Source organism: Protopterus annectens, chromosome 6.part1 (assembly GCF_019279795.1).
Source record: "Protopterus annectens isolate FY-2018-M chromosome 6.part1, PAN1.0, whole genome shotgun sequence".
NCBI lineage: Eukaryota > Metazoa > Chordata > Ceratodontiformes > Protopteridae > Protopterus > Protopterus annectens.
In genome coordinates, this window is record NC_056738.1 from 84,802,586 (window position 1) to 84,814,744 (window position 12,159).

The window sequence follows — 12,159 nt, forward strand, 5'->3', positions numbered from 1 at the left end:
TCCCATAATTCCACTGAGTCCTCAATAACTTCAGTTTGAGTTTGCCACCAGCAAGAACAAGACCATGGTAGCAGATGTCATAAACATTACTGAAATGCAAAACACATTCAGGTTTATAAAGTGACAATTTGGGCAGGGAAGAAGGGATGGGCATACTAGGTTGTAAATGATCCAGCATTATGGTAAGTACATAACTTTCTTATCCTGTTTCATCCATCTGTCCAATCTGAATAATGGGAGAGAATCCCAAGATTCATGACTTCTTACATGGCATAATGACAGGATACCTTTCAAAACTACAGCTTCAAAGGAAGCTCTAGATCTTGAAATGATATCCAGTTTTAATGTTTGGAGAAGGTATACACCGTAAATCATGCTGTTGCATCACACCACAGTTTCTGACAAAGGCAGTAGAAGCAGAAGCAATTTGATGGAGTATGCTCTTATCTTAGTTCGTTATGAAGAACTGCATCTTTTCTGACTGATCTCATTCCACTGAGGTAAATTGTCTGTGGACATCCAAGATGTGATAAAGATGCTCTGTTTTGTTGGACATGTTAAGAAAATAGAAGAAAATGGATTGGCAGTCAAAGATTACTTGCTGATACTATTTTTTTTTCTTTTTTGCTGATGCTGCTTTTGAAATAAAACATGGACTGGTTCTCAGAAAGACCTTCTCTTTGTGAAAAGCTAAGAATGAGGGGGGTAAAGGAGAATGAGTGGAGTTCTAAAATTATGTTGGCTGATGTAACTGCAAATAAAAACGAGGTTTACCTGGACAAAAATTTTAAGTCTTTGGAGAGGTAAGTCCTCCAGTATGAAACTAAGGTCTCAAGAAGGATTTGGATTTTTACTGGACACAAAAGGAAGATTCCTTTTAGGAAGGCCCAGCAGAGCTTGCAAGATACCAGAAAATGGTTATAGAAACCATTATGAAAATCTGAAATGCATACTAGTTGTACTTCAATGGTAGATTAGTTAGAGCTGGCTTCAGATAAAACCAGAATTGTAAGACTTATGGAAAGAATGCAGAAAATGGGTGTAAACTATGCCCAGTCACTCATATGGAAAAACATTTCCATTTGTTCTGGTAAAGTTTGAGATTGGATTTTTTTTTTTTTTGCAAAGCTCAGATGCAAATAGTCTATGATAAGGAAAGATTATTGGATACCATCCAGTCAGGCTGAGCTTATGTAAATCCAAATGAGGCTGTACAGACAGGTGAGAAAGAAAATCTAGGTGGGAATTTAGGAGCCATGTGAGAGCTGAGCAAGGGAAAACTGATATGCTTAGGAAAGAGTTAAGCAATGAAAATTACAGTGGCTATGCATGATGTGGATTTCTGTGAAAATCAGTTAATTACAGGATTTTGGGAATAGGCATAAACAAAGTCCAGGAGGCCAAAAAAACTAGAACATCCTTTGGTGATTGAACCTTGGAAGGGAACTTGGTAAAGTAGCTGCTGCATTTGGTGATAGCTGGGGACACAAAAAAAGTCACAGCAAGACTTGTCAGCAGCTGAAAATTTGTTGAGCTGCCAGTGGAATGAGAGACCCCTTATGAGGCATCGGGATAGACCTGCTGAGCCTGTCCACTAGGCCTACTTTTCCCCCAAATGTACATTGTGGCTGTAAAGCAAAACTATTGTCCATTGCCATATTCCCATAGCTTCTTTGCAAAATGGGTAGGATTTGGCAAAATGTCACAAAGTAATGTCTGTGCCTGCTCCTCTGACCACTCTACTAGCTGCATTATGTAAGATCTGCATGAAGAAGTTTATAATATTCAGCATGGTACCCCCAAAGTAGTCTCAACCTACTTCCTTGACTCCACACAGTGGGTGGCTTTCACAATGAATCTAAAGTTTGTTCTACTACATCTCTTTGGAAGTAGTTCATATGTGTTGCATAATACAACGTCCTCTGAACAAAGGTACATGAGGCATAACCATACTTCCCCATTCTGACCATCACTGTAGACTCCTTATTGGGGGGGTGGACAGCAGCAGTTTCCATCTGTCAGTTCCCATTTGGTGGCTGCTATGATAGAGTCCACCAAAGGACCTGTAGACCAGTGCAGCCTTATATTTAGGTGGGCACAGTATTTTATCTGGTTTGAGCAGAATAGCTACTGTGTCTGGTTCATACCATGCCCTCCTGATGACCAAATCACTTAAGATGATTGGCAAGAAGGACCACCCAAGGGTTAGAGATACAGGATAGTACATCTTAAAAAGCACTTTCTTGTCCAGGGGTGGGGGTGGGGTTCAGTTGGCCAAGATCCTCTATGTCTGATATATTTGAGGATCTCAGAAAAGGTGGCATCTTCAGAAGGGGAATGTGAGGAACCTTCTCACTCACCCAAGCTGGTGCATGATGTCAAGGACTTAGTAAGGTCACTCCTGTTCCTCTCGTTGCATATGCTTATCTATGGAATCTCTGGGGGTATCTGATTGGAATCCACTCAGAACTCTGAATGAACATGTAATGGTTCTTTGAGACTGACCATTCTGCTCTGTTCATGGACTCATGATGAATGGGCTGAAGGACTGACAAATGGGTGTCAGGGGGATGAAGCGGTTATTGAAGGAAGATCTGTCTGATGCCTGACAAGGCATGCAATCATCCTCTCCATGGCCTCAAAAGCCAACTCCAAATCTGATAACAGTGGAGATCTAAGACCTGGAATCTGATCTGTTCCAAAGTACAAATAAGTGGCATCAAACAAGGATGCCCTGAAACTGAGGATTTGGAGGGCCTAGAAGCAGACATCTGTGCTGCTGCACTGAAGGCTAATGACTCTACCATGGAGAATGCCCCCAAGCAAACTGTTGCAGAGGATAGTGCCAAGGACTTGACATAATAAATAATCCTATTTGTTAATCATGCTGGCCCACTGGACACGGTCCCTTTTTGGGGGGCAACCCAGGAGTAAAGTCTGATTATGTGACTTGCTCAGGGTCACAGAGGAGCAAAATAAGGGCTGAGAGAATCAAAACATTGTACTACAGGAACTACAGCTTACAACCTTAACCTCTTCACCAACTGCCAGATAGCAAAGTATGTGGCCCCAAAATGCCATTGAAGTTAAAGGTATCAGTGTCAAGGGAATCAGATACAAAGAAGATGGCACAGTGGTAAGAGTACTGGTTGGTGTCAAAGATTCCAGGAGATGACTGGCTCAGAAGCCACAAATGCCACTACTGGGACTAGAGAAGAAGCTAAGAGGGGTAAGTGTACGCCATCCTGAGCCACCCCTGAAACAGATGAGATGGGATGAGACCCGTGTTTCAATATATGAGCCTTTGAAAAGCCCTCATCATTTGGTCCAAATCAACTTTAGAAGTTCAATGAAAATAACTTGGTAGACCTGAGTGAAGAGGTAGAAGGTCCGGTGGTGAAGAAACTTGACAATTCCCTCACAGAGGTATGTCTGCTGATCTGTTTGGGAGGCAATTTACCTTTTATTAGTTGTAAGTAAGTATGTATGTATTTATTTATTTGTTGACTGGGAAAGTCCACTAGGTCAGAAACCCATTTCCAATGGAGGCCCGGGGAGAAAAGCTCCACAAAAAAAAAAAAAAAAAGGACTGACACAATGGAGAAGGCAGACTTCCACACTAGTACTGGTGCCCATGGAGATTGTGCTTATTTTTGTGCGGGAATTTTAAGGGGCCATTGAAGAACCCATTTCATTCATTTTTCTCTTTCTCTGGTCTTTTTCCTTCTCCATTTCCTTTTTTCTTGTTTGTCTCTAGAGACAGTATGGCTAGTAAAGGGAGAAAAGCTTTCAAAAATTAAGTTGTTTCTGTGAGAGACAGCAAAGCACCTCAAAGGCTATATGTATAGCACAATCTGTGGTCAGGTGTTCAGGCCCCAGGCACACCAGGTCATGGGTGTCTTATGATGAGATTTTGTGGCAACATTTCCTGAAACTCTTTTCCATGTTTGTGGAAAGAAAAATATAATTTCACCACAAGGAAAAAGAAAAAAAAACAGTTTTGCTCTATGGTTATCTGCAGTTACAAAGTGCAGCTAAAAGACATTAATTCTAATCAGCAATTAAATGAAAAAAGAGAAAATCTACAAAGACATAAAAAAAAAACAGCTGAGGTGATGCTAGGCCTCCCCCTAAAGAGTCACAAAGGTGTTGTGGCAAGAAGTAACCATACAGTCAATGGAAAATACATAAGAAATATAAACTGCATGGATATCCAGACAACTGTAAGTACAAATATTTACCTAATGACCTGAAATTTTGAAAATAATGAAGGAGCACTTAACTTGGGCGCAGAACTTGTCTGTTCACAAAGGAGGCAAATAACATCCAGGGTTAGTGAGGGCACAGGGGAATTATGGGAGGAAAATTCTGCAGCAGCTGAATATTATTAATAGTAGTATCAGATGGCCAGATCAGATCCAACAAATGGCTCAGTAACCAACAGTCACACTGGATAGACAGATAAACTAGGATCCACTGCTACTATAAAGCAATGCAAAGTTATTGTCCCTTGCCATATTCTCATGGCTTCTCAACAACAACTTGGTTAGGATGACATTTTTATTTAGATCTGCTAATGCATTTTTGTATAGGAATCTATGAGGGTTCTGTACCCATAAAAACACCCCCCCCTCCCTGAGGCAGAGGGCCTGGGAGTGTGGCTCCAAAGATATTGATTCCAAGACCTTTTACAGGGCATCCTGTAATGGAAGGATAATTACAAGTTTACGAGGCTCTAGTCTCAGGCAATCAGGTTATCACTTCTGGGATGCACATCCCTCTTTTCCATTACCATTTCAAAATACTCTTGCTGTATCCTTGAATGAAATGTCCTCTACAAGAGACCCAGAAGACACTATGAACTCTTAATCTGTGTCATATTTAGGGGAGACAGACACCCTCTTGGATTAATAACTCATCCAAAGGACAGAGCCAAAGCAATCCTTACTGATCTATATTTTGTATTAATCAGGCCTGCTATAGAAGATAATGTCCCCCTTTGGGATGTATCTTACTTGACATCAAGCAGTTGGAGACCACAAACATTCCAGCTTCTCCTTGTCAGTGAATCTAAGCACCCCCCACAGAAGTCATGGCCTGCTTTGCATGAAGCTCAAAAAGCATTGGGCAAATCTCAAGTATTCCTGGGAGGTCTGCTGGAGGGGGCAAGGGGTAAGCCCTCCTAGTGGCATGCTAAGGTGAGGTTGGTATTCTAACTTGGATGCAAGGATCTTTGTGTATTTACTGGCAGCTACCTGTTTGGCAGCTTCTGGAAGGGACATCCTTAGGTTTCAACTTACAGGTGCTGAAGTGTTACACTAAAGGACTTTGAACAAACTAAGAAAACACAAATATGGCGAAAAAAACTGTGAGCAAAATGCTGTAGAACAGATGCAAACTCCCAATAAGTTTGAAAATACGATTTAATAAGCTAAGCGCTTTCGGAAGGACCTGTGCCCTTCCTTCTTCAGAGTAACAAACAAATGAATGAATTCAAAACAAACTTCCAGGCAGCAACTCATATTTAAAATCTTAGTCATTAATTAATTGGTAATGCTATTAAACAATTAAGCAATTAAAAATGTACACGCAAGAAGCATCAAATTTTAAAAAGGGGTATGTCTATAGAGTGGTAAGTGTTATCAAGACCTTTTCACCTAGTAACATTATTTACTCAGTGCTTCTAAGCATTATTGTCAGTGCTTTATAACTACATTTCTAAAGGCAGTTACTTAAATACTGTTTAAATGCCCGATGAGTATTATTTAAAAATATGTGTGTTAAATACACAAACTTATTAAATAAAGCATAAAAGTTAAACTAAATTAAGCTTAATTCATAAAAATCCACATACTAAAGGATGTATGTATATATATATTTTTAAAGACACATCAAGTAAATCTAATGCCAGCCCATAATAGGGTAATCAAACTTATTGCATTCTAAACATAATGTCAGCAACAACAACAGGGGTGCATTAAACACATTCTTATAAGGTTAGTTCGTAAATTAAAAATAAAAATAACCTATCTTTTCAAGGCCAATTTTTTCAGGACACAAGCAATAGATATTTGTTCGTTGAATCCTGGTATATCACCAGCTGCAGTTCTAATTTGCCAAAATAATTCCTCCATCTCTAGGTGGATTTGCCAGGGGCCAATATATGGAGTGTGGTCTACCTGCTTTAACACTGTGAATTTAAAATTGTGTGTTGGATGTTCAATAATGTGGCAAGCTAGTGCGTTTGTCTCATTTTTCTTATTAATAGCATAACAGTGTTCAATAGATGGAGGGCCCCCAAATTTTTCATTGAAGTTTCTATCCCTTGAAAGTATAACCCAATTCTTACATAAGATGTCACGAATGAATTTATGGTCTATGGAGAAGGTACACAGGAACTTTAGGTTACACTGTGATTTGTGTTGAACTACACGAACACAATGTTCACCTCCAAGTTGCCTGATAGCAGAACGAAGTTGTACTTCTGTGTTTAATATAGGACTAAAGTGCCCTATATTCCGTTTCTGTACTACTTCTTGCATTATCTCCCCTACCATTTTACAAGGGTAACCTCTATTGTGAAACATGTTGGAAAGCTTAACACATTCGTCTAGGAAGTCCTTTTCTTCAGTTACCATCCTAGCTGCCCGTACCATTTGCCCTTTTACTACAGCTTTCTTTTGGTGGTACGGATGGCTGCTGGAGAAATGTAAGAAACCGTTAGAATGTGTAGGTTTCCGATAGATAATGCTTTTAAATCTTAAGTTTTGTTCATCCTTGTGTAACCATATATCTAAGAAGTTGATACTTGAGGGGTTACTTTCATAGGTAAATTCCAAAAAGTTAGTCATGTTGGACATCGAGGTGATGAAAGATGGAATGTCATCAAGGGGGCCTTTCCACAAAAAGCTTCTGGAAGGGACATCCTTAGGTTTCAACTTACAGGTACTGAAGTGTTCTTTAATCTGGTGGGGATACCACTCTCCTCTTCACACTGAGTCAACCCATACTTCTCAACCTGGAAACATTAAAAATCTGGACAAAGGCCCACAAAAAATAGGTACAAATCTGTATGCTGATTAACATAAAATGTGCATACATAATTATGTAACCCTGCCCATCCAATGGAATTGTGGGATACCAACTTTCAAACGCAAACTGAAGATCAGACAACCAAAATATGGCACCAGAGTCACCTCTGCAGCCATTTCAATGTCTTGTTACCGGGCTATTTCTCCCCATTTACCATAAACACTAATGTGCATACTGCTTTACTTCTACAATCATTATTTTGATTTTATTTTTACATTTTATAGCACAAACACTAGTAGATATCTGCTAAACAAAGCAATACTGTGTCACAATGAAAATAGACATAGCATTAAAACTTCTCTACCCTTGAAAGTCACATTCATTGAAACAGCATTGAAACCCACACCACATCCAAAGAAAATGCATCTGGCCATTGGTGGATAAAGATTACCTTTGGGCTGGTTTCAAATCATAGGCCCCTTGCACACAAAACAAGAAACATACATGTGTTCTTTGATACACCTTCCTGACTTTATTAAATTATAATACAGCACACTTGTTAGACTTAGAGTGCATTTTATTTTTTTTTCCAGTAGACAATGAAACAAAATGCATGAACCAATAATGACAAAACTGCCCAATTCAGAACATTTCCATCATAAAGGTCTACTTCCACACACATATTTATGTGTGTGTGTGTGTATATATATATATATATATATATATATATATATATGTATGTATATATATGTTATGTAGTCCTATCTCGCCTACATACTTCACCTGTGGGTTCGGAGCTGAATATCGTCTCCAACTCGGCCTATTTACTAGCTCAAAAGTCTTTGATTGGCTGGGCTAAGATGGTATCCCACAATACACTGCTCCACATCCCCAGATCTCATTTGCCACTTGTAGAGCTCGGACGTGGTCTCGACTTGGCTGTGGCTAAGTATTGCTAAAACCTTTTTCCTATGAAAAATGTTGCTGATTGTTGTTATCCAAATAGAGCTTTTTCATAGCTATTGTTGCTGCGTTAGTGTTTTGTGAGTTGTGAGTGTTTTTGTGTGTTGTGGTATCCCTAACTTCCCTCGGGCTAGGCCCGTTTCAGTTAGTGGACCTAGTCCTCCATTGTGGTGTTTGTCTGGCTGTCGTTTTGGTGCGTTGTAATTTTTTAAGTGGAGAACCATTTTAGTTAGAGGTTTTCCCCTGTGCCTTGGTTGTTTGTTGTACTTGTGTTGACTCTCGGTCTCTGTGTTAGCGGTTTCCCGCCTTTTGTCAGTAGCGGCTGCTACTGTTGTTCGCCTTAGAATGTCTAAGGAGCAGAAAGAGCATAAGCCCTCGGGCTTTAAAAAGTGTACTAAGTGTGCTTATAAGATGTCCATCACAGATATACACTCGGTCTGTGTTTACTGTCTTGGAGCCATCCACCTACAGGAGTCATGCAGTTTCTGCCATGCCTTTAGTCCTCGGGTGCTCCAAGAGAGGAAAAACAAATGAATCCTAAAGGGACTGCTAAAACCGTCCTTTGAGGAGGATTTAGGTTCGGCTCCCAGCTCCCAGTCGCAGTCTAAATCCTCAAAATCCAAGAAAAGGTCTCCGGCTCCATCTATTGCTTCGGAGCCACCTTCTAAAATCACTATTGTTGAGTCTGTTTCCTCGGCTCCACCATAATTGGGGCCGCAGGAGGTAGCTGTGTCTAGTGAGTCTGCGTCCGCTCCGATCGTACTGGAACCAGGAGGTCTAGGTCTCCATCCATCTCCTCCAAGTCCTCCAGGCTTTCCGATTTGGATGTAGATAGGGTGGTGCAGAGGCTCCTACAGTCACCAGTGTTGGCCAAACTTTTCTCGGCTCCTACCCAGTCGGCTCCGGAGCCGGCTCCTAAGGTTGTTTCTGCTATTCCTCCTCCGAGCGCATCCTTGTTGTCAGAGCCGGTAAGCTCCACTCTGAGGGACATTCCTGCACTGGTTCCGATCCCCCAGCGGGGTTTATCGGTGCCCGCATCAGCTCCGACCTTGTCGGTTCCATCCACAGGGTTCGAGACTCAGGTTTCCTCAGTCGGGCCCGGTGTGTGTGTGTGTATATATATATATATATATATATATATATATATATATATATATATATATATATATAGTATAAGCCATGGGCATCTTGCACAACTGTCTGCAATTATTGAAAATGTAACAAAAATTGTCTGTGCAAACAATATCATAGCACCTGCTTTGTTCTAATCAATGTTAAGTCAAGCGAAATATAAATAGTTTATCTACACTAAAAAGTATTCAATAGCCACAGGAAGAAAAATCAATATACAGATAAATGGCAAAGAGTAATGTGTAAAGTAGGTATGAAAATAATATCTGAACCCAAAAAGCATTGTATGAGCAGTGATCTTACACACCTTAAAATGTCCCTGTTCAAAAAATCATTACAGGATATAAGAAAGAAAGTGTTCCCAATGGTCCCATATCTGAATAAAGATATAAAAGATGGACAACCTATCACAGTCTCATGTTCTCAGCGATAGCAGTAATAAGGTAGCCACCCACACTCGACAGTATACTTATTTTTATTAAACATTGCCCTTCTTTAACTTGTACTGACAGCATCTATCCCCCTGTGTTTGAGAGATATGTTTTCCTGACAGAAGTCTCTGTCTCAGTTCATCTACACTATTCCATTCGTGAACAAGAACATCCATTACTGCTGCAAGATCCAAAAAAAAAATGCTTCCCTAACAAACACCTAACTCACCTGTGCCATGCCTCAACAGCATTTTGCATTGTTGGTAGTCACAGTTGATTAAGTTCACACACACATTTCAAAATTGTATTGGAAATAATACCAGAAGAAAGTTTAGACACTGGTTACCATGTGAAGAAAACGTACGGGACTTACCGTGTAAGTAAAGTTCCTCAAAGTACTTCAGAAATAATGTTTCAGTAGGAAATTGTGGTACACGATCAGCATAATCTTTATCCACCTCCCTTTAACACTGAGCTTAAAATTTTCATCACTACCATACTATGCTGACAGATGTAAATTTTGAATCTTAGGCCACAAATTCTGCGAGAGATGAAAGAAATATCCTTTACTTTGAACTTTCAGAGTGCTCCTTCCTATACTAATTAAGGTGACTGATTCATAATCGCAAAGTAGAGACTGCAATTTAGTGGATAATTTATGCTCAGATAATTCCAGCAGCATGCTTGCCCATATTAGATTATATACTGTAGGAGACTTCTTAGGCATCAACGCAATCATTAGGGATTCTTTTGTGGCCGGATATGCATGTACATTATTGAGCTAGGCACTAGCTCAATTCCGACAGGTTGGCAGGCCATGCCACAGAGCTGACGTCATCGCGCATGTGATGACGTCAGCCCAAAAAGCTAAAAAAAAAATTAAAATAAAAATGCCGGGAAATTCAGAAATTAAGGTGTGCCACTCGGGAATCATGGTACCCTATTATTTAGACTCCAAAACTCAATAAAAACCAAGTAATTCAGTATGGTTGGGAGGTATGAGTCAACCATCAGGAGGCTGAATTCCTGCTCAGTCAATATTGTGTTTTTATTCTTGGATTCTTCAATACATACTTTATGGACTGGTTAGTCTCAGCACAACCAGGGATGAGAAAATCCTGGACTTGATCCTTAGCAATACAGAACAGCTTTGATTCTCACCAATTGTAACTTCCTCCCTGGTAAAATTGGGCAACAATTGTTGGGAGGATGGCCTAATAGTTAAGGTGTTTGCCTTACAAACACAAGGTGTAGGGTTTGAGTCTTACAAGGGATAATTGGCTAGGCTTGCAAGGGCAGCTAGCCTAGTACTAACCTATGAACAAATAAATCAGTCAAATTTACCTTAAGATTGAAGTCAGAAGTATTTTCCAATACTTCAGTAATCAGAGGTTATGCCATCTACTAAAACTGAGTGATAAGGTGGTTAAATGCAAAAGCCCCTTCCATCTTGATAACCCTACTGCTTATGTGGAATTCATCACTGCCAAATTCTCTGCACATGTAAATAGCTGTATAGACAGATATGTCCTCCTCAGAATTAAGTACACCAAATTTAAAAATAAACCCATGTGGAATATTAATATAAACTATCTTTGTAATAAAAGAAAAAAATCATTGCACAAAAAATAAATTTAGCTTTCAAGGTGCCAATAATGCACTTGCTAAACTTAGCAAGGAACTCTGGGCCCTGATCAAATTGACAAAAGTGAGACATAAGGTAAAAAATAGCCATCCAGGCAAAGGATAACGACACAGCGTTCTTTAACCATGTTAGAAATTTTGGAAACAATGCTCAGCACTGTGCAGATCTAATAGTAAAGACTACTGGATACTTGAACCCAGTGGATAGAGCCAATCTACTAGCAAATTTAGTTAACCCACTTCACCCTCCTATATTCCCAGATTACATTCCTGCATACACAACCTCCTCAAATCTCCAATGAACAAGTAAGTCCTCAAGGTGCTAGCCAAGGCCAAGAACACAACTTCTATGGGGGTCAAATGATATACTAAGCTGTCTACAGGTCAGCCTGAAACATGACTTGTCAGAACCCTACAAAGTTTATTCAATATCAGCCTCCAAGAATGCTTCTTGTTGAATGAAGGGAAGACAGCAACAGTCATCTCCTTGTACAAAGGTGGGGTTTCAATGGACCCAGGTAATTACAGAACCATAAGCATGATTAGCCTCATCTGTAATGCTATGGAAAGAAACATTGTGGATTTCATAAATAAGGACATAGTTGACCTATAAACTGTGTTTTTATTGACCTACAAACCCCTGGGCCAAGCCAATTTGTAGGGCAGAGCCTGCCAACTTAACCTGGCCACTTCTTTTAAAAGGTTACTAAAGCAATGGATGAGGACAAATCAGTACACATCATGAATCTAGACCTTGCAAAGGCATTCAACACCATCTCACACTCTGGTATCATAGATAAACTTTCCCAGTTAAATGTAAATCCCTAAGAAACTCTTTACAAAATGGCTCACAAACAAAACCCAGAAAATTAGGGTGAGCTGCTCTACCTCCTCCAAAATACTTGTCAGTAGCACTATACCCTAGGTTTTATTCCTTGGGCCATTCCTCTTTGCCATT